The sequence below is a fragment of the Eurosta solidaginis genome, chromosome X, assembly GCF_040869045.1.
Source record: "Eurosta solidaginis isolate ZX-2024a chromosome X, ASM4086904v1, whole genome shotgun sequence".
In the NCBI taxonomy this organism is placed as follows: domain Eukaryota; kingdom Metazoa; phylum Arthropoda; class Insecta; order Diptera; family Tephritidae; genus Eurosta; species Eurosta solidaginis.
In genome coordinates this window covers 149,977,276-150,002,068 of record NC_090324.1, presented here as the reverse complement: position 1 = coordinate 150,002,068, position 24,793 = coordinate 149,977,276, and the positions used below count along the sequence as shown (strand labels likewise).

Genomic DNA, 24,793 nt, shown 5'->3' with positions numbered 1-24,793 from the left:
TGCTTAATCGGTTTAGAGGCGCTGCCAGAGACGCAAAATTTGGTATAAACCGTCTGTAATAGTTTGCAAACGCGACAAATCGTCGTACTGCGTCTTTGTCAGTCGGTTTTGTATACTTTTTAATTGCGTTTATTTTGGAGTCGTCTGGCAACAAACCTTTGGCTGAACATTTATGACCTAAAAATGTAACTTCTGGTCGTAAAAAGTTGCATTTATTTGGGTGAAGTTTGAGATTAAAAGACCTACAAGTATCGAAAACTTTTGAAAAAATTTTAATATGGTGTACTTCGCTACAACCTATGACGATAATATCGTCGACGTATAAAAATGCGACGTTGGGTGGTATACCCGAAAAAGCTATAGTCATCATTCGTGAGAATTAATTTGGTGCTATATTTAAACCAAATGGAAGCACTTTCCATCTAAATGCGCCACGGTCAGTGCTGAAAGGCGTAATGTTACGAGAGTCAGGATGCAATGGGATTTGATGAAATCCTGAAAAAAGATCTAATGTGGAAAAATACTTTGCTCTACCGAGATTGTCTAAAATATCGTCAACTCTAGCTAGTGGGAATTTATCAGCAATGAGTTTTTTGTTTACTGCGCGAAAATCTACGCAATACGATTTATTTCTTCGCGTTGAGAGTATGGCAATCTATAGTTTTTAACATATACCGGTTCGTTGTCTGTCAATCTTAATTTTTGCTCGCACAAGTTATTTAAAGTCATTTTGTCCGTGTCAAGAGCGAAAATGTCGGCATAATCTATGCAAAGGTCAAGTAATTTACTTGGAGCATGTTGAGTATTTGATGTTTTAAAATCGAAATTAGTTTTTTCGTACGTTTGTCTTCTGTTTCTGTCTTGTTAATTGTATAAAAATTATAATTTGAAAGTTTTTCTGTCCGAATACTGTTTCTCTTCACATACTTTGCATCATCCGTGGTGTTAATGACTTTGATTATTGGGTAACTGGAATTAACAATGCACCTAGCTGTGAAAACACCTTTTTCAATTTCCTGCGAGTCCACGAAAAGTGGCTCGGGTGAATCTCCTAAATCAAAAAGTCTGAATATTTCACATCTTAGCGGAATGATACAACTGTCGCTTTCTGTTCCGTGCAGGATTGGTATCGCGATTTTTTCATTACCTACCCAAAAGGAAATACTATTTCTTTCATAATTAATAATGCATTTGTTAATTTTCAGAAAATCTTTACCCAATATGCCATCGGATGGAATATTAAAGTCTTCATTTACTACATGTAAAGTATGTTTAATAGAAAAGTTAGAAAAATTTAAATTTTCTGTAATTTTACCTAAAGTAGAAACTGAATTAGAAGTGACACCGGTAATGTTGATAATGTCGTTTGTATTTAAGGAAATATTTCTGTCTAAACATGATATCTTTATTAAAGAAATGTCCGCTTGAGTGTCTACTAGGAAAGAACACAATTTTTGTGACTCGTTAAGTTGTAATTCAATGAAATCAGAGTAATTTAAATTTAAAAAATAGACGCCTATTGGTGAGGGAAGTTCACTTACTGGCTTAGTTCGTCCTCCCTCAGTGTTAGCTCCTGAGGGGCACTGGCGTTTAAAGCGCGAACGTTTGCGTTTCTACCTCTACCGTTGGATGTTCTAGAATTGTTACCTCTGTTGTTACTGATGTTTGTATTTGAATTGGAATTTGGACTTATATTATTATTGTTGTTATTTTGGTATCTATTTCTGTTATCATAGCGATATCTCTGATTATTGTTACCGTTATAGTTACTATTATATGAAAATGAACTATTATTTCTATAACCAGTATAGCCGCGGTTTGGGTAAAAACCTCGATAACTACCACGTGAATTTCTAAATGTGTTGTTACAACGTGATCGAAAAGCTAGAACCTGACATTCAGTTACTTCGTTGTTTTGTTCTACAATTAATTTTGCTACCACGTCTTTCGGATCTGTAAATGCCGTTGAGGTTTAAATGGTTTTTACTAAATTTGATTTTGCATTTAGACGACACACGTTAACAGTTTATTCGACTGCCATTTCATGAGCTTTTGCTTGAGTGATCCCTTCAATAATAAGAGACCGCTCAAGTGAGTCAGCTAAATCTTCAACTTTTTTGGCAAAATCTGTATAATTGTTACCGTTAACGTTCAACGCTGCAATTATCCCTGCTACAACTTTCGAGTTGTCTGGTTTGATCCTATTACGTAGAGCTGTTTTAATTTCATTGACTGAAGTTACTTGTGTTGGTATTGCTTCACGGGCTTTACCCTCTAATTTTGATTTTAAGAACGCTATAAAAATATCATTTAAATCTGCAGTAGCGAATTGTTCAAGTAATGCGATTTTGTCTATAAAAGAATCAAATGCTAGAGTATCACCACTGTAGTTTTCTTTAATAGAATTAGCACAGGTGCTAATGAAAATTCTCTTTTCCTCAGGGGTTGCCATGATTTGATCGTTAAGATCTGGAGCTGAATTAGCAGAAGATGAGGCCACGTTTGTACTAATTGGATCGTTAAGATCTGGGTTTACGTTAGAAGAAGGGTTAACTAAGTTTGTACTATTTGGGTCGTTAAGATCTGATTTTAAAGTAGAAGAAGTTAAAGTTAATATTTCACAATTTGAATCGTTAAGATTTGAAACTAAATTAGAAGTTAAATTTTTACTGGAAGAATCTTCGAAGCCTGGAAAATCTGCTAACAACGATAATTTATTTTCCTGTTTGGTGACTTTATCGGTCGAAGATGAAGTTAAACTTTCGTAGCTTCAGGCTGATTTATCGGAATCGGATTATGAATCTGAAGTTTTTTGCACTTGCTTACCACTTCTAAGGTTGTACATATGAAATTAATGAAGCACTTGTTTGAATGTTGAATTTATATTTGAAGCTGAAGTGTTTTTGGAAAAAGAAAAAAAATTTGTAAAAAGGGAACTGATTTACAGGTGAATAGTCGCTAAATAAATATTTAACAATTTATTAGAAGAATTAATTGAAACTACAGTAAACTTGTATGAAAAATCTATAAAAGTAATTGATTTTAAAATGGCTCAAAAGTATGTAAGTGTTAATTGGTAAAAGTCTCAAAATGTAATCACGGACGCACCGCTTTATTCAAAAACATCTCAATTTGGTTTTTCACGGAACCACCGCTTATATCAAAACAATTTTAGTTGGTTTTTCACGGAACCACCGCATGTATTAAAAAGTTAATTGGTTTTTAACGGAACCACCGCATGTATCACAAAAATTAATTGGTTTTTAACGGAACCACCGCATGTGTCAAAAAAGTTAATTGGTTTTTAACGGAACCACCGCATGTATCAAAAAAAGTTAATTGGTTTTTCCGAAAACCACCGTAATATCAAAATCCAAAATTTATATTAAATGCGAAATTAATTTTTCCTTTAATTTTTGAAATTTAAAATTTTTGATTTAAATGCGAAAGCACCGACTTTTGTAAAAGTTTTATAAATGTTTTAATATATACATAAAGCGTAAGAAAAACACCCGTAGGCAACATCTTAAATACATATATGTATACTTATTTTTTCTTCTTCTGGTCACTGCTGCTGCTGCGCTCGCAGTCCTGAATCGCTGCTGGTGTTGTTGCTGATTTTCGTCTTTGCGTGTTAAAGTTGGTGGTGGTGGAAAACTACGTTGAATTGTGTATGTATATGTTTTTGGGTGCCGTTATGTGCAGGCCCGTTGGTTTTTCAGAATTTGTTAAATTTTGAGTAATTTTGTTGAATTTTGATTTAAGAGAATATTTCGTAATTTGTTAGATTTTAATTAGAAAGAAATATGTCGTAATTTGTTAGATTTAATTTAGAAAGTTGTGTTGTAAGTTTGTTAAATTTTAATGTAGGAAATTATATCGTAGTTTAGTAGAAATTTATTTAGAAAATTGTATATTGAAGTTTTGTTGAATTTTAGTTAGAAAATCGATGGTAGTTTAGTAAAATTTTATTTTGAAAATTATGTATTGTACTTTTATTGAATTTTATTTAGAAAATTATTAAATTTGTTTTAGGAATCTTAGATTTAGAAATTTTTATTCAATTTACTTACTTTATTGATTTTATTAAATTTTATGTAGAACACCACGTACTTGACTTCACACACCAGAAAAAAAATTTCCACTCACCACTCTGCCAAGCAAAAAACGTCCGGTTCAGCACGATGACAAAATGAAAAAGACCGGGCTCCAGCCTCACGGTCGCCATATAAGTCACATCCCTTTTTGATAAATAGGTTGATGTGGAAACCTTAAAATGCATGGGTCGTGCTCCCAACGAATCCCTCGGTGTTCGCTCCGGGTGGCCGCCACAATGTATCCAAAATGTTTTATAGGTTACGGGGGTGATGTGCTAATCTTTTAATTGCACAGGTTTTTGCTCAAACTTTTAATTTCACAAGTTTTTGCTGAAGCTATAGCTCGCAGTGATTGTGTTAGGTGGCCGCCGCAACACCGACCAAACTATTTAAAATGAAAATTACTTTTTTGTTTTTCGGACACGTCCGACCGGCTTAAATGCAAATTTATTCTGTCTATTCATTTTTCCTGTCAGTGACGTGAGCCGCAGCTGCATTTGACATTCGCGTTGCCAACTGCCCACGCCTGTCAAATGCAACTAAAGCTGCATGCACATAGCTTAAATTATTTTAACGGATGTGAAGGTTAGTTTATCCTTACAGCTGCTCAGCAAGCCACAACTAGTACCCGCTGCTGCTCGCGCCACGCGGCGCCAACAACTCAAACAGCTGCTACCACTCATAACTACTATCTTCGTAGTAGAGTCGGTAGCAATGCTGAGCATCAGCGCCTGCCCCGTCTTCTCCCCCCCCCCCCCCCCCCCCCCCCCTCTTTTCCGACAGCAATCGTGTAGGTCAGGGAAACAGACTCTTGGTCCCTAACCCCGTTTTCCAGCATAGAATATATATGTTTGCGACATCCGCCCAATGCAGCTCCTGCCTTGGGCGGTGCCACTTTCCTAGATGTTATGTCTCCGCGACGGCAACCCCAATCTACCGAGTACCCCAATGCTTGCCCACGGACGCCCAGTCCCAGGGCCACAACAGCAGTTGCGTCCTGGCCTTCCTCAATCCAGGCCAGTCACCCGTCACTTACTCCCAGAGTGGCGAAGTCTCCCCCTATGCACTTCAGAATTCTGCAGTTAAACTTTAATGAATTAACTGGGAAGATCACGAAGATAGTCGATTTCATGAAGCGGCACAACATCCGCATTGCTGCGATTCAAGAGACTAAACTCACAGCAAGATCTGTACTGCAAACCTGTTCTGGGTATAATGTCCACAGAAAAGATCGCATGAGCGGAAATGGAGGCGGCCTCGCGTTTATCATACACCACTCTGTGCAATATCATATATTTGATCCTGGCATCGACCGCAGGATCAAGTGGGTTAGGGGATCAGAATATACCCGCGGTAGGTATGCCTGTCGTAAGAGGCGACTAAAATACCAGATTGAAGGGGCTGTGTAGCGCAACCCTTCAGGTTGCCAGCGCAATATATAGCTTCTCCAAACCCAATTGTCAACCTCACCTATCCGCGGCGAATCCTGTTTCACTAACAGACGGGGCTCTGGCGACCCCAAGCTCCTCATGGAACTTGGGGGTGGGGAGGGAGGGAATGGCATGAAGGTTTAATGTGGCCACATAAATCGTTCCCGAGATGGTCGGGCTAGCACCTTAATGTTGCTATGGTACCGGAGCGTACCGGATCTGTATCCGGAAAAGGACCATCACATCGATAACACTCCCCAAAGCCTTCGGGGAGCAGCCTTATCGCTACAACAACAACAACAACAACCACAGGGACAATGTCTTAGAACGTCAAGGCCTATCTGTCCGCTCAGGCGTTGCAAACCTAGAAATCATCAACTTCTAAATCCCTCCTGCCACCTGTTGCCCCAGTGGATACCGCCCTAATATTAGCGCCTTACTCACTGGCAACAATCGCATTATCTTAGGCGACTTTAATGCCCATCACGAGCTATGGCATTCAAACTTGCGGGCGGACAGTAGGGGTGAGATGTTGGCGGATCAAATAGAAGAAACGACGTTCTGCACAATAAACGGATGGTAGGAAGCTGTCACAGTTCGCCGTATATCTCAATCGTGAGCGCAGAACTCGTAAACTGCGTCAACTGGCAGCCGATGGTAACATTTGCATCCGACCACCTGCCTATACTTATTTCGTTCGAGCGTACCGCCGACTTCATAGTTACAGAAAAACGCACTTTCATAAACTTTAAAAAATGAAGGTAATATTCACATTTATGCTGATGGCGTAAAATTGTATATGTGCTGTCCTAGTGATCGTACCAGTTCATGTATTAATAACTTAAATTACGATTTGTGTCAAATTGGTACGTGGGCTTCTATGAACGGCTTATGTCTTAACCCTAAGAAGTCGAAATGTATAGTCATTCATAGAAGGTCACTAGATAAAAGTGGAATGGAAAATTTAATTTTAGACACTATTAGAGAATACGTTGACACGGCAAAAAATCTAGGTGTAGTTTTTAACAAAACATTGACATGGAAAGATCACATCTTCCGCACAGTGGGAAAAGTGTATGGGATGCTTCGTACACTCTGGCTTACACAATATTTTACTCCGTGACAGATTCGTCTACTAATAGCAAAAGCGTACTTAATACCTACGCTCCTTTATGGTTGTGAGGTTTACTCTAATTGTGACTATGTATGTAATAGGAAACTTAATGTTGTTTATAACAACATTGCTGGATACGTCTATGGGTTGAAAAGACTTGACCACGTCTCTCATCATGCTTACAGGTTGCTAAACATTTCTTTCGATAACCTTATTAAACTTAAAACGCTCACTACGCTACATAAATTAATATATATGAAGGAACCTGACTATCTGTATCGGAGGCTAAATTTTCTCCAGTCGTCTAGATCTGTTCTCCTTACCCACTTCAGACATCGTATGCTAATATCTGATCGCCAGTTCTTCATTACTTCCATACGTCTTTGGAACTCGCTCCCTTCAAGACTTAGGCTTATAAGTAATGCTCTGCTCTTCAATAAAGAATTAACAAGTTTCTATAATAACCTAGACAATTAAAATACTGATTTCTTCTAAGCAAATGTACTCTATCATTCGTTTATTTATTTATTTACTATTTATTAAATATATTATTTATTGTAATCTTTTCTTAGCCATAGTCATTAGCTTTAAGTTTCAAGTTTAAATTGTTCCTATTTTATGCCTTTTACCGACTAGCACTGTAAAATAATTTTTGCCAAATGGTTGTGCTGGGATGAATTGCCTAATAAGCCCGCCACAATCCAATGAGATACCGCTGAAGAAAATTCGATACAAAGAAAGACTGCAGACTAGACACAATGAACTTAAGTGCATATACTTGAATATTAACAGCATAGTATCAAACAAATGTGAACTGGAAGTGTTGGCTGAAGTACATACACCAAGTATAATATTATGTTCGGAAACGTGTACAACGAAAGATGTTGAAGACAGCGAATTAGAAATAGCATCGTATAATATGGTTAGATGCGACTCGCACAGCAGGCATACAGGAGGAGTACTAGTGTATGTTCATAGGACAGTGGAGATAAATGTAATTTATAATGCTAGTGTCAATATGAACTTATGGTGCATTATAATAAAATTGAAAAAGGTCGATAAAAAGTGGCAAATAGGGGTTCTGTATCATTCGCCAAGCACAAGTGATGCAGCGTTTATCGAGTACCTAAATGAAATATTAATCGATAAATTTGAAAGAAGTAAATGTAATATACTAATCGGGGATTTTAATATAAACATGAACTACATATCAACATATAGTACAAAATTGAATGAGATATTTTCTGTGATGGGTATGACCCAAAAAGTAGAATTTAATACTCGAATTACAGATGCAAGTGCATCTAAAATTGATTTATTATATTCAAATTCAGATGAAATACAGTGCAATAATTTGCCTGCATACAAAATTTCAGATCACGAAACAATAATGTTCAATATTAAAACGTCTAAATCATACCAGATGAGAATGACCAAGAAAATCACAGCTTGGGATAAATATAATAGTGAAATCTTAATAAGCATCCTGAGATCAGGTAACTTCAACATAAATGAAAACCTACTAATTGATGAGAAAGTCGAATTAGTGAACAACATAATAATGCAAGCTATGGAAAGTTTAACGTATGAAAAAGAAGTTCATATCAAGCTTATGAATAAATGGTACGACAGAGAACTGGCGCAAATGAATAAATGCAAATATAATAATTATAAGCTTGCGATACAAACAGGTGATTGGAACGAATATAAAAATATAAATCGTATCTACAAAAAGCTAGTAAAAATAAAGAAAGTTAAATATATGGAAAATAAAGTCGAAATGAATGAAAATAACGCCAGAGAAATGTGGAAACATCTTAAGCAAGCGGTTTGCTTAACGAGAGATAACGAAGGGATTAAAAAGGCGATAATAGATGGTATGATGGTAGAAAATGAAACTGAGCTGGCAAATGGTCTAAATAAGTTCTTTATAAATAGCGTAATAGAAATTAATAACATCATAGAACCTTACCATGTAGCACTAAGTGATGTACAAGTCAATTTTAGATTAAAGTTTGCCAAAATAACAACAGATGAAGTTATTAATATTCTGAAAGAGTTCAAATAGGCGGCAGGTAACTTTTATCTGATGGAGTACTTAAAGACTGTATATCGTATACAGGATATTTCTACGCACAAATATTCAATAACAGCCTAGAAGAGGGTCTTGTACCAGAAAAGTGGAAAACGTCAACGGTGATACCAGTGAAAAAAGTTAAAAAGACAGTAAAACCTGAAGAACTTAGACCCATAAACACCCTGCCTAGTGATTGTAAAATACTTGAAGCTTATGTTAAGAACCAGTTAACGAAATACCTTGAAGATAATAATATACTAGCCCACCAACAGTCAGGCTTTAGAAAGAAACATTCATGTGAGACAGCTCTTAATTTGGTGATACATGACTGGAAAGAAGAGTTAAATAAAAAAAACGTAATACCACACAACCACGTCGCTGACTTCGAAAACACGAAAATAATAGACAAATAAGCTAGAGAGAAAAAACGATACACCTTGGAAAGCCTACGAATTTTGCAAAATAGGGAAAAGACTATGAATAAGAAAGAGGACACAGATGGTATCGCTGCCACTTACATATTATGTTTATAACATTTTTTAGTATGACAAGTGTACCACAGTAGATGGTATCGTTTTATTTTTTATTTTATATTTTTAATCTTCTATATTTTTTAATCTTTTTTCTTGTAATTATGTTTTATTTCTTTAATTTAATGCCGTAATTCAAATGTAAGTGAAAATTTGAAAACTTATAAATCAATGTTAAATGTTAATATGTGTAATTGTGATAATTTCAAATTAATGTTGTTTTTGTGTTTTTATTGTTAATAAATACAGAATTGCTCCAGAAGAAGCCAAGGAAATTTGGCGAAACGTCGAGCTGTAAGGTGAAATAAATTGTTTTATTTGCACAGGGTTACCACAAGGCTCAGTTTTGGCACCGATACTGTTCTTAATTTATATTAATGATATAGTTAACGCTATTGAAGGTTGTGAAATTAAACTATTCGCTGATGATGCATTAATAATGATTAGTGAGAATAATATTAATTCTGCACTTTCTAAAATACAACATGAACTGAATAACCTGAATAAATGGTTGTGCGGAAATAGACTGAAACTTAATATAAATAAAACGAAATTTATGATAATAACAAGGAGGAACGTTAATGAGGATATAATTGGTTTAAAAATAAATGATGAAAGCATACAAAAAGTTGACAGTATAAAATATTTGGGAATTATAATTGATAACAAACTCAAGTTTGAAGAACATGTAAACTACACAGTCCAGAAAGTTGCGCAAAAAATTGGGGTTATGCAGAGACCATTCAAATATATTCAAAAAAAGTACAAAATAATTATATATAAGTCCATTATAGAACCGCACTTTGTAAACTGCCCATCTATTCTATTCATTGTGTCAGACAAAGAAATAGATAAACTTCAAAAGATGCAAAACAGATGTATGAGATTTATTCTTAAAAAACCTAGAGATACTCGTACGGCTGATATGCTGAGAAGTTTGAACTGGTTAAGTGTCAAGCAAAAGATTTTTTTTCACGCTATGAAGTTTATATTTAATATTAAAAGTGAAAATGTACCTGAATATCTAAGTAAAAACGTAGTATTAGTTAAGCAAACACATAACATTAATACAAGGAATAAACACAATTTCAAACTGCCTTTATTCAGAACTGAAATAGATCAGCAAAATATTTTTTATAAAGGTCTAAAAAGTTTCAATGAACTGCCTATAGATATAAAAAGGTGTAATGAAATCGGAGCTTTTAAAGCAAAACTTTATGAATATTGTAAAACCATAGCAATAAGATAGTAAATTGTAATATAATTTAATTTATGAATTAGGCTTTTTTGCCGTAATAAATAAATGAAATGAAATGAAATAAATACAAATACAACTACATATACAAAAGTATTGTATAAGTGTATTCCTCCCACAAATCTTTTACAGACAACCACCTCAAGGGGAGCACGCTTTCCGCAAGGTCATTGAATCCGCCTCGACACGATTCATTCCACTTCATCCCACTTCCCGGCGGAGGCCGCAAATTTAGCGAGAGAACGTGACCTTATAAGACAGCTCGACCCAGGCGACTCCCAAATAAGGGACATAAACCAACGCATCAGATTGCTTGTGGATGAACACAAGCGGGCGAAATGGGAGGAGCACCTAAGAGGTTGTAACCTCTCTGCCGGTGTGGGTAAACTTTGGTCCATCGTAAAGTCCCTATCGAATCCGTCTAAGCACAATGACAAAATTTCCATCGCCTTTGGCGTTAAAGTGCTGTCGGATTCGAAAAAATGCGCGAGCGCTTTCTGCCGTCAATATGTAATGCATTATACGGTCGACAAAGATAGACGGAGGGCCAACAGACACGCAGATAAAAATAAATTTAGCTCGTCACCAATTACCATCACCGCCAGAGAGGTTGAAGATGCCATTGATCACGCTAAACCATCCAAAGCAGTGGGCCCAGACGGCATAGTCATGCCGATGCTTAAAAGCCTAGGGAAAGAGTGTTTCAAATACTTAGCACATGTCTTCAACCTGTCTCTTTCCACCTTTGTCATACCCGAAAAATGGAAAATGGCCAAGGTGGTCCCGCTACTAAAGCCTGGGAAACTAGCTAACATAGGAGTCGTATCGTCCGATATCTCTCCTATCGCCAGTAGCAAAGACGCTTGAAGCCATTTTGCTCTCCTACTTCCAAGCAAATTTGCAGCTAGCCTCTCATCAGCATGGCTTCAGAAAACTCCATAGCACCACCACCGCGCTAAATGCCATCTGCACCCAGATAAATTGCGGTTTAAATCAAAACCCCCACCATAGAGCAGTACTCGTAGCGCTAGACCTATCAAAAGCCTTTGATACGGTCAACCATGGCACGTTACTGCAAGACCTGGAGGGTCTACCCTTCCCACATGTCTTAAAAGGTGGACCGCAAATTATCTGGGTGGTCGGCAGGCATCGGTCCAATTTAGAAACGAAACATCAAAACCAAGAAGAATTAAACAAGGGGTGCCACAGGGTGGTGTCCTATCCCCACTTTTGTTTAATTTCTACATATCTAAGCTACCTTCACCACCAGAAGGAATCACTATCGTTTCATACGCCGATGACTGCACAATAATGGCCACAGGCCCAGGCCCACAGATCGATGAGCTCTGCAACAGAATAAACGGCTACCTCCCTGATCTTTCCAGTTTTTTCGCCTCGCGAAACCTGGAATTATCACCGACTAAATCTTCCGCGACCTTATTTACAACATGGACGTACCAAATGTCGACCATTTTGAACATCCACGTCGATGGCACTGCGCTACCGACTGTCCTACACTCCAAAATCTTGGGTGTGACGTTTGATCAGGATCTACATTTTGGTGAGCACGCAGCCGCAATTGTTCCGAAAGTCCAGAGCCGTAATAAAATCCCTTGTTGGCAGTACCTGGGGAAAAGATAAAGAAACGCTCATTACTACATACAAAGCAATTGGCAAGCCGTTTACGTGCTACGCGTCACCCATATGGTCGCCAAGCCTAAAAACTACCCACTGGAAGAAGCTACAGGCCTGCCAAAATACTGCTCTCAGAATCGCCACGGGCTGCCTTCTTATGTCCCCAGAACACCATCTACATAATGAGGCGAGAATACTCCCCATCAGGGAAAGAAATGAGATGCTAACCAAACAGTTCCTGTTGAATACCCAGAAACCTGGGCATCCAAACAGACATCTGATTGATGAGCCAACACCGCCTAGGGGCTTAAGGAGACATCTCCCCTGCGAAGACAGTCACCTTGTAGCGGTGCAGGGGCTTACGCCGATCGCATTCGATACTAATTGGTCAGATGGGAGCGGGTCAACCGCGCTCACCTGACAGATGTGGTCGAATGCGATCGGTAACCAGGAACTGTCACCTCCTAATCCAGGGTGTCATGCGTCACCGTGCCCATTGGACTGGTTTGCAGCCAGGAGGTCCACAACACCGGCTGTATTATAACGGCGCCTCCCCAACACCGGGCCACCTTGGGGAGTAACCATGGCCTTACCGCGTCAAGGGGCTCTGCCGCGGCGGACCAACCCAGTTCCCCAAACTAAAGCAGAGACAACAACGCTTGCCATGTCAAGCAAGTTGTCGTAAGAACAAGATGATGGACAACAACAACAAAAAAAACCAACAACAACAATAACAAAAAATCACAACAAAAAAAACGGGCTCCAGGAAGAGCAGCGGGCAGAGAAGCAGCAGGCCACGCACGTACTCCAGGCAATTCCTGGAAAGCCTCACGAGAGAGGAGGCAATGCTCTTCTTAGAGCATCAGAGGGACGAATCTCCCTCCACTAGCACTGGAATATACAGGGAACCGGCTCTCAAAACCGCGAACCCCAAGGGCAGCACCAAAACCCAAGGAGAGCAGCGCGGGCCCGAAGAGCACTCCAACCAGGAAGCAGAAAAACCCGCGATCCCCAGTGGACCCCTATCCACCGGTGAGCAGCGCGGGCAGGTCAAACAAGGTGAGCAGAAGGCGGCGGCAGGAAACAAACCCGCGATCCATGGAGGGCCCAGTACCTCCATTGCGCAGCGCAAGCCGAAAGAGAAAACAACAGAGTTAACTGCAAGAGAGCGAGAAAAGCTGACAAAGAGAGGCTACGACGGTGCATCCAAGCACGAAAACCACCACCCTAGCAGTCCCTCTAGAGGGACGAGTAAGTCTAGGCGTTCACCGTCGGAGCATGACTCCAATAGCTCACAGGGCACCTATGAAAGGTCCCACGAAGGGAAAAATACAGAGCGGAACCCGGAGGAGTGGAAGCGGCCTAACAGAAGGCACAACAGAGGCAGACAACCTGCACTTCCACCACGGGGCAGTCCAGGAGCGCTGGATGACAAGAGACGCTTTGGACTAAGTGGGGCTGGGGTAAAAAGATACCTCCGGTATCTAGAGGAAGGCCTGTCGCCCAGGGAGGCAAGAGCCAGGGCAGATGAGCGCAGGCATGAGCTAGACCACGGGCAGAGGAAAGCCAACGCTCAACGTGGAAGCAAAGAAGGAAGGAGAGCACAGCCAGCGGCAGCTGACCAGCATGCGCCCGCTCCCGCTGAAAAGCGCAGGATCGGGCAAATTACGCCGGAGGAAACTCCGAGCTCAAAAAGGCAACGGGCCCACGCTCCCAGGAACACTGCACCCACGGGCAGGGAGATTCAAGCCAGGGCGACTGGGGTACCTGCTGGGATGGCACCAAGGCAGCAGAGCTATTCGGAAGCCCTTAGGGGTATCCGAATAGCTGTTCTGCCCAGTAACTACCCGGCGGAGGCCCTAAGTCAAGAAGACCTGACGAATCTCCAAGAGCTCATAATGGACGGAGTGTTCAGGGGATGTGGGCATGCCCTAGTTTTTTGCGGGGTATATTTCCGAGCAGGGCTGCTCCTCGTGGACTGCGAGGACGAAAAAACAGTTAAATGGCTCGTTGAAGTAATACCGACGCTTGAGGGGTGGACAGGGCCACAATTATGCACGAGACGCGGGGAGGAAATACCGCCAACGCATAATGTGACTATGTTCCTCCCCAGAAGTGCGGAACGCCCAAAAGAGTTTGCGTTACGGCTCCTCGCCAACCAAAATGAGGGCCTCAGGACGCAGAGATGGCGCGTCATAAATTGTAGCGCAGAGGAAACAGGCCTACGTCTCGACGTAGGCATAGACGAGGAATCGTATCAAATCATACGCAGGAACGGGCTTAAGCTGCACTATAGGTACGGCCTGGTCCTAGTGAGACCCTGGAGGCAGAGGCAACCAGGGAATAGTGTGCAGCCGGAAGACAAGGCGGAGGCAGAGGGCACCGACAGAGGCGAGCTGTCGGACGAAAACATGACGGACGCGAGCACCGATACCATCAGAGCTCGCGAGACCACAAACCCTCCCACCGCAGCAAGCAAGGACAAAACCGTGCAGCCTGGGGATGAAAAGGAAATCCCCACCACACAAGAGCTCATCGAGGGCCTCGACCTCCAGGAGCTGGAGCTGAATAGGCGGGACGAAAGCGAGAGCGGATTATCGGATGAAGATGATCCGATGAGGCCGGCCGGGCCAAAATGACCGGCACAAGCATAAAAATAGCCCAGATCAACCTCCATCACGCCATTGCAGCCTCGGCTGTACTGGTGAGGAGGTTCGCCTCGGATGATAGATAGATAGATAGATAGATAGATAGATAGATAGATTGATATTTATTATTAATATGTTTACATATTTTTTGATTTCACAATAAATTTTAAATATCACAAATTCATTTTCAATTCACAGACGTGTATGATATATATATATATTAAGTAATAAAAAGTAAAAAGTAATAAAAAATATTTTAGCCTCGAATAAGATCTATACATAGCCGTTTAAAATTCATAATATTATTCTCTCGTTTGATATAATCAGGTAACGAGTTAAATATGTTAAGGCCCTTATATAATAATGTGTTTTGGGCTGCAGTAGTCCGCTGTAATCCTAGTCGAAAGTCATTCGCATTCCGCACAGCATATTGGTGTGTATCTCTAACATACTGAATGCAACTTGTTAAATACATCGGCGCCCTGTTCTGTTTAATTTTAAAAATCATTATTAGTGTATTGAGCATCAGTTTTTGCTCAATATTTAGCCATTTCAATGTTTCAAGCAAGTGACTTATTGGGGTGTATTTGTGGCATTTTATTATTGATCTCATACATTTGTTTTGTAATTTCTGTATCCTTCCTATTTGTGATTGGTTACAAGATGTGTACAGAATTGTGGAACAGTATTCAAAATGTGGCTTTATGATTGTATTGTATATTTTTATTGCTGTTAAAGTGTCTAATTTATTTCGTTTTCTTCTAAAGAAGTAAATCTTTTTTGCAGCTTTTTTACACAAATAGTCCACGTGATTGTTAAATTTGAGCTCATTGTCTATTATTACACCTAAGTATTTCATATTGGTTACTTGCTCAATACTAGTATTATTTATCTCTAAATTTATTTCGCTATTTGTATTTATCACCATTACTTTTGTTTTCTGTTCATTTAATTTGAGCCTATTCATTTTAAGCCATTTCATAATTTCATCTATATCACATTCTAACTTTCGTTTACATTCTTCCACTGTTTCTGCTTCTGTATATACCAATGTATCGTCTGCATACATTACCAATTTGGATTTTGATATCACTTTTTCTATATCATTTATGTAAATTATAAACAGAATTGCTCCCAGAAGAGATCCTTGGGGCACCCCTGTATTCACACATGAAAAACTTGATTTTGTGAATTTTATTTTTGTTTTGTGTCTGGGCATCGCCCTCATACAAGAACCTTGGGCTTACAAGGGACAGGTGAGGGGCCTTAATGTAAGTAATAACAAAGTTATTTGGGATCTCTCACAGCAGAGACCAAGAGCATGTGTAATGCTTAAGTCAAACATTAACTATTTTTGCATTACAGAATTTTTAAGCCGGGATCTGGTGGCGGTGCAGATCGAGGCAAAGGTGAATGGAGACAACACCAGCATTGTGCTGGCCGCAGCCTACTTCCCGGGGGACGACAGCACAGTCCCTCCAGTTAACGTGCAGAAGCTAGTGGAACACTGCAGAAGAGCGAAACTTCCGTTGGTCATAGGAAGCGATGCTAACTCCCACAACACGGAGTGGGGCAGCAATGATACCAACCAAAGGGGTGAGTGTTTACTAGAATATATAGTCAGCAACGATTTGAATATATATAACGTCGGGAGCAAACCGACGTTTGTCACGAGAGTCAGGGCAGAGGTCCTAGATATAACACTTGGCAACAACCTAACTGAGAATATGATCTCGAAATGGAGAGTCTCAGAAGAACCCTCCCTATCGGATCATAGGATCATAAGGTTTGAGCTGGGTGCTGTATCGGGGCAATACAGCCCTAAAAGAAATCCCAGGAAAACAGACTGGGGCAGCTATAAAAGTATCATAGAGGCTAACGCGGATAGTCTCAGAAATAAGAGCAGAAGCACTAACTGTACTGAGTTAGAGGGCAGGGTAGATAGGGCAAATCAGATAATGATAGATGCCTACAACTCCAGTTGCCGAGTCTCCTTAGTTAAGGGTAAGAAGGCAACCCCCTGGTGGTCGCATGACCTGACACTACTAAGGAAGAAAGTCAGGAAACTCTTTAACGGGGCAAGAAGAACCGGCAACTGGGAGGAATACACTCAGAATCTAACAAAGTACAATAAAGAGATAAGGAAAGCTAAAAGGGAAAGTTTCAGAAATTTCTGCGAGGGAATTTCTAGCACACCTGCAGCGGCAAGGCTCCACAAGGCCCTAGCCAAAGAGCATAGGGAGATTAACTTAGCGATTAGGCTTCCAGACGGTACCTATACCGGAACGGTGGAGGAGCGAGCGAGGGCCCTGCTACACACGCATTTTCCGGGTGCCTCTCCGCAAGTACCGGAACCTGTGTTCCCCAGAGTGAAACCAACCCCATCAGACTGGCAACTGGCCAACTCCCTCTTGGCCAGAGTCAGATGGGCAGTGGAATCCTTTGAGAAATACAAATCTCCGGGGGTGGATGGCATCTACCCGGTGCTAATGCAGCAAGGGACACAGATCATCCCACATCTGGCCAGGATCATGAGAGATAGTCTGGCACTGGGATACATACCCATGATGTGGAGAAGAGCAAAAGTGGTTTTCATACCAAAAGTAGGAAAAAAGGACTATTCGCAGGCAAAGTCCTTCAGACCAATAAGTCTAACTTCCTTTGTCTTGAAGGCAATGGAAAAGATATTGGACCAAGAAATCAGGTCGAACGCCCTCAAGAGCTGGCCCTTACATCATAGCCAGCATGCGTACAGAGCGGGTAGGTCCACGGACACAGCTCTGTACCAATTAACATCTGAAATACAGAGGGCATTCGAAACAGAGGAAACAGTGATTTGCGCTTTCCTTGACATTGAGGGTGCCTTTGACAACACATCTCATGAAAGCGTAAATATAGCACTGCAGAGAAGAGGAATTCAGATGCCTATCCAGAGATGGATTGACAATCTACTCCGCATAAGAATCGCTGAAGTCCATGTAGGCAACAGCGCAGTTAAGGTTAATACCACGAGGGGGTGCCCTCAAGGAGGTGTTCTATCACCCCTTCTGTGGAGCCTAGTAGTGGACGAACTCCTGCAAAAGCTATCTGACAGTGGCATAAGATGCCAGGGATACGCTGACGACATCGTCATAATTGCAAGGGGTAAGTTCGAGAGTACGCTCTGTGACATAATACAGAGAGCACTGAATATTACGAAGGGATGGTGTGCCAGTGTGGGGCTGAACATCAACCCATCTAAAACGACCATCATCCCTTTCACGAGAAGAAGGGCCCTACCGGCCCTGAGAGCAATTACAATAAATGGCGTGGCACTAGAACAGGGAACCGCGGTGAAATACTTGGGGGTCACTTTTGACACCAAGCTCCTATGGAAACAGCACTTCGACTCCATGAGAGCTAAGGCCACGAGGTCCATCATGATATGCAAACGTCTAGCAGGCAAATCATGGGGCTGTAGCCCGCATGTGCTAAGATGGATGTATACCATGATAGTAAAACCTATGATAACATACGGTTCGATAGCCTGGGCATCGAAAACAACTCGGGCGACGACGAGGCAAGCGCTGTCAAAACTTCGGCGACTGGCATGTGTATGCATCACGGGAGCTATGCGCACATGCCCTACAGCAGCGCTGGAGGCTATCCTTGCAGCAAGATTCCTTGTACTCCCGTTAGAGGATATTGATGATAATTTGTGATCGGTCGCGGCTGTTAGGTGTGGCTAAGCACTGCTACAACAACAACAATATACCGATCAAATTTGTTAATTTAATGCCCTGCACATTCTTCCTACATTGACATATATATTATCAACCACAGTATTACTATCTCTTCTTTCCCTGATATGTGGAAGGTTGCCACGGTTATACCCATTGCAAAAACTAAGTTTGCGGATTGTCCTAGTGACTTTCGGCCTATAAGCATTTTGCCAGCACTTTCGAAAGTCTTTGAGATATTGTTGTCAGAAAAAAGTCAAGACTACGTTAGCAAACATAGCCTGCTATCACCATTCCAGCCAGGCTTCCGATCAAAGCACAGTTGCTCCACGGCTATCATAAAAATTTTAGACGACATTAGGGCATCCTTTGACAAAAACCAATTAACTTTATTACACCTTCTTGACTTCTCAAAAGCCTTTCGACTCTGTAAACCATGCCTTGCTGTGCCTAAATTTAAAAAATTTCTTTGGTTTTGGTGACTACGCAGAGCGGCTCATGCAAAGTTATCTGACCGGTAGATCCCAACGTGTCAAAATTGGCTCCGAAACTCCAGGTCTAAAACCATTATTGGCTGTGGTACCCAAGGTTCCTGCAATCGTGCAGGTCAGGGAAACAGACTCTTAGTCCCTGCCTCCGTTTGCACCGTCTGCCAGCACAGAATATATAGGTTTGCGACATCCGCTCAATGCAGCTCCTGCCTTGGGTGGTGCCACTTTCCTAGATGTTCTGGTCTCCGCGACGGCAACCCCCCGACGGGTTTCATCGCGCCATGTTGCCAGGTCGCAAACCCAAATCATCCGGGTACCCCAATGCTTGCCCAAGGGCGCCCAGTCCCAAGGCCACAACAGCAATTGCGTCCTGGCCTTCCACAACCTAGGCGTAGTCACCCCTCACTTACCCCTAGAGTGGCGGCGTCACCCCTCATGCATTTCAGAATTCTGCAGTTCAACTGTAATGGACTAACTGGGAAGATTACGGAGATAGTCGATTTCATGAAGCGGCACAACATCCGCATTGCTGCGATTCAAGAGACTAAACTCACAGCAAGATCTGCATTGCAGACCTGCTCTGGTTATAATGTCCACAGGAAAGACCGCGAGAGCGGAAATGGAGGCGGCCTCGCGTTTATTATACACCACTCTGTGCAATATCATATATTTGATCCTGGCATCGACCGCAGTGACAATGTCTTAGAACGTCAAGGCCTATCTGTCCGGTCAGGCGATGCAAATCTAGAAATCATCAACATCTACATCCCTCCTGTCACCTGTTGCCCCAGTGGATACCGCCCTAATATCGAGGCCTTACTCACTGGCAACAATCGCATTATCTTAGGCGATTTCAATGCCCATCACGACCTATGGCATTCAAACTTGCGGGCGGACAGTAGGGGTGAGATGTTGGCGGATCAAATAGACGAAACGACGTTCTGCACAATTAACGGAGACGCCCCCACACGTATGGTAGGAAGCTGTCATAGCTCGCCAGATATCTCAATCGTGAGCGCAGAACTCGTAAACTGCGTCAACTGGCAGCCGATGGTAACATTGGCATCCGACCACCTGCCCATACTTATTTCGTTCGAGCGTACCGCCGACTTCATCGTCACCGAAAAACGCACTTTCATAAACTTCAAAAAAGGAAAGTGGGAAGAATATAAATCTGCAACAGACAGCAGCTTTGCTGCCCTCCCTATCCCGACTGATGCCCGCCAAGGGGAGCGTGCCTTCCGTAAGGTCATTGAATCCGCCTCGGCACATTTCATTCCCGCCGGGAGAATTCCCGAAATCCGGCCCACTTCCCGGCGGAGGCCGCGAGCTTAGCGAGGGAACGCGACCTTATAAGAGAGCTTGATCCAGGCGAGCCCCAAATAAGGGATATAAACCAACGCATCAGATTGCTTGTGGACGACATAAGCGGGCGAAATGGGAAGAGCACCTAAGAGGTTGTAACCTCTCTACCGGTGTCGGTAAACTTTGGTCCACCGTAAAGTCCCTATCGAATCCGACTAGGCACAAAGACAAAGTTTCCATCGCCTTTGGCGATAAGGTGCTGTCGAATGGGAAAAAATGCGTGAGCGCTTTCTGCCGACAATATATAATGCATCCTACGGTCGACAAAGATAGACGGAGAGCCAATAGACGTGCACATAAACACAAACTCAGCGCGTCACCAATTACCATCACCGCTAGAGAGGTTGAGGACGCCATTGGTCGCGCTAAACCATCCAAAGCAGTGGGCCCAGACGGCATAGCCATGCCGATGCTTAAAAACCTAGGGAAAGAGGGTTTCAAATATTTAGCGCATGTCTTCAACCTGTCTCTTTCCACCTTTGTCATACCCGAGAAATGGAAAATGGCCAAGGTGGTCCCGCTACTAAAGCCTGGGAAACCAGCTAACGTAGGTGAGTCATATCGTCCGATATCTCTCCTATCGCCAGTGGCAAAGACGCTTGAAGCCATTTTGCTCCCTCATTTCCAAGCACATTTGCAGCTAGCCCCTCATCAGCATGGCTTCAGAAAACTCCATAGCACTACCTCCGCGCTAAATGTCATTAGCACCCAGATAAATTGCGGTTTGAATCAATATCCCCACCATAGAACAGTACTCGTAGCGTTAGACCTATCAAAAGCTTTTGATACGGTCAACCATGGCTCGTTACTGGAAGACCTGGAAGGGTCTACCCTTCCCCCATGTCTTAAAAGGTGGACCGCAAATTATCTGGGTGGTCGGCAGGCATCGGTGCAATTCAGAAACGAAACATCAAAACAAAGGAGAATTAAACAAGGGGTGCCACAGGGTGGTGTCCTATCCCCGCTTTTGTTTAATTTCTACATATCTAAGCTACCTTCACCACCGGAAGGAGTCACAATCGTTTCCTACGCCGATGACTGCACAATAATGGCCACAGGCCCAGGCCCAAAGATCGATGAGCTATGCAATAAAATAAACGGCTATCTCCCTGATCTCTCCAGTTTTTTCGCCTCGCGAAACCTGTCATTGTCACCGACTAAATCTTCCGCGACCTTATTTACAACATGGACGCCCCAAATGTCGACCATATTGAACATCCACGTCGATGGCACTACGCTACCGACTGTCCTACACCCCAAAATCTTGGGTGTGACGTTTGATCAGGATCTACATTTTGGTGCGCACGCAACCGCAATTGTTCCAAGAATTCAGAGCCGTAATAAAATCCTCAAATCCCTTGCTGGCAGTACCTGGGGAAAAGATAAAGAAACGCTCTTGACCACATACAAAGCAATTAGCAAGCCGATTACGTGCTACGCGTCACCCATATGGTCGCCAAGCCTAAAAACCACCCACTGGAAGAAACTACAGGCCTGCCAAAATACTGCTCTCAGAATCGCCACGGGTTGTCTTCTTATGTCCCCAGAACACCATCTGCATAATGAGGCGAGAATACTCCCCATTAGGGAGAGAAATGAGATGCTGACCAAACAGTTTCTGTTGAATACCCAGAAACCTGGGCATCCCAACAGACATCTGATTGACGAACCAGCACCGCCTAGGGGCCTAAGGAGTCATCTTCGTAAGCATTTTGAGGAAATACGGCACCTGAGAACCCAGCCGTATGAAGCGGAAAAACACAAGCAGGTCCTTGGTGAACTCCATAGACAGGCGTCGAACCTTTATGTCGGGAATTGCCCGGTGAATCCAGTACTTGAAGAAAAATATCCAGAACTCGCAGAAGAGGAACGCATACTCCCCAGGGAAACGCGTGTCACTCTTGCTCAACTTCGTTCTGGATACTGTAACAGGTTAAACTCTTACCTATCCAGAATCAACCCCGACATACAAAATGTATGCCCTGCTTGCAATGTGTCCCCACATGACACCAACCATCTCTTTAATTGTAATGTGGAACCAACGCCTCTAACACCCCTTTCCTTATGGTCCACCCCTGTTGAAACGGCAAGTTTCCTTGGACTCCCGTTAGAGGATATTGATGACAATTTGTGATCGGTCGCGGCTATTAGGTGGGGCGAGCATTGCTACAACAACAACAACAACAATTTGTGATCGGTCGCGGCTATTAGGTGGGGCGAGCATTGCTACAACAACAACAACTACATCTTGGGTCCAATATTATTTGGTATTTTATTAATGACTTATTTAATGCATGCCAATATGTTCATATGCATGCATATGCTGATGATGTCCAACTATATTTATCGGAAAATCTTGAGGGGACAAATGCTTTATGCTCAAGATTGAATAATGACCTGGCATTCATTTTTGATTGGGCTAGAAAAAATGAATTATGCCTGAACAGTGAGAAATCGTACGTGTTGTCTATATCTAAAAAACGAATGTTTCTCAAGTATTACGCCCTTGTGCGTCGCCAACAGAAATAAATTTTCTGTATTCCGCTTGCGGATTCTTAAAACGGGGGCCGCGACGCGTATTTTGATGCCACACTCGAAAATAATGGCTCAAAATTAGGTGGTGCACCGCCATCTAGTATGTTACCAAATTTTTATTTTGCGCCTTCGGATTATTAATACTGATGTCAAGCCGCGTCGTTTGATAACTCTCTAGATATTTTTGGACGCGTATTAGCAGTGTCATGCTGTCGTAAGGAATTACCTAGACTTTTACCAAAGAAATAAAGCCATTCATCTTTTGCCTACAGTCTGTCGTTTCAAAACTGAACATGCGATGATTTCTCACATGTTTGAATATGGATTTCAACGTTGTTTTGGGTAACGTTTTACAACACGGTGCACCACCTAATTTTTATCGAAAAAATCTCGAATCTGTTGAAATTTTCATGTGGTTGTTTTATGGGTAATAGTCTAGTTGAGGGGTCGACTGCTAATACGCTACCAAATATATCGAGAGGTGTCAAACGACGCGTCTTGACATCAGTATTAGGCGGAAGATAAAAATATTAACTAGTTCAAAACATATTAACGAAAAACCGAAAAAAGACCCGCGGGTACCTCCGAAACCGGGGGTGCGATCCATAGTATTTTTGCACAGAACACCTTTCTGAGTTGGCGGCCATTGGCCGCGCTTATAAAACATAACCCTGGGCTACGTCATGCCAAGTTCGGGTGTGTGGTATAACCGTGGCGGTTGTGGGTACCAACAGAACAACCACATGAAAATCGCCAACTTCAACTGCAAATATCTCCGGACAGAGATAAAATTTTTCTTTTCCGTCTTCGGATTATTGTTCTCAAGGTTAATACTAGTCTTTTGACACCTCTCTCGATATTTTTGGTAGCGTAGTAGCAGTCGCCCCTCAACTAGACTATTACCCAAATATCTCCGGACAGAAATAAAATTTTTCTTTTCCGCCTTCGGATTATTGTTCTCGAGATTAATACGCGTCTTTTGATATCTCACTCGAAAATCTTGGCCCAACTTTGGGGTGGGGCCCCTAAACTGCACTACTACCGATCTTTCTTCACACTCAAACAACCGAAACTGTTAACATGCAAATAACATTAAACCAGTTGCATACAATTTGTATTGTGTTTAATTCGACTATAGCCGAGAAAAGTGCACCTTTGTTAGGGCCCTTATTCCTTCCCAAAGGTTTACTATAAAAAAATGTCGGCTTTAGAGGCCTCCACTTATAGGTAACTAAAAAAAATGTATTGGATACAAATTTCAATATGTTTTATACTATACACCGAATATTTATTTTTGCTTACGTTTCAAAATGTAACATTCTTATTATTAAAAGGAAAACACGCTTTTATAAAACATACATGCGCAAGTTTAAGAAACTATTGCTGACTAACCAACGGAGTTGACCTGCCAGACATATTTATTGAACTTATTAGGGCTACTTTACATAAAAGCGAAATACCTTTGCCGTTATGGGGAATATTTTATATAAGGTGCCACGATTTTCCTAAAAATCACAAAATTATCATGCGCAACGCTAGGAAACTCTTGGTTTATGAAAAAATAGCTTTTAAATACCGAAATTTGGTAATATTACGACTTAAGTTTTGCACTTAAAATTTGTGTGGAACTTGTCGAAACTAGTATCCAAAGACGCGTATTTTCGTCAAGATTCAGAATTCATTAGCGGAAACTATTTTTTTTTAAACATTTTTAAAGTTATTCGCGAAAAACCGGCCGGTACAATTGTCGCTTTTTTTCGTTGTTGAAATTAAACAAACGAAAACAAGGAATGCATACATGCGTATTCGTTAAACTATCAACGAGTATTTGATAGTGCCAGATGTGTATGATATAAATATTTTTGCCATTGGCTTCGCGTACGACTTCAACTTTGGC

General features: G+C 41.6%; 1 protein-coding gene across 4 annotated transcripts in view; it reads right to left on the bottom strand.

Annotated features, from left to right (window-relative positions):
- The window catches only part of MED26 (mediator complex subunit 26), a 645,711-nt gene extending 621,403 nt beyond the window's left edge, over positions 1-24,308 (bottom strand). For 3 of the 4 annotated variants that reach the window (XM_067758501.1, XM_067758504.1, XM_067758505.1), the window contains exon 1: positions 24,199-24,308. The gene's annotated coding sequence lies outside the window, so the exon portion shown is untranslated. Of the gene's footprint in view, positions 1-23,887; positions 23,906-24,198 lie in introns of those variants that run through there. The other variant, XM_067758502.1, reaches the window with a different exon arrangement.
- Positions 24,309-24,793: the final 485 nt, after the last annotated feature.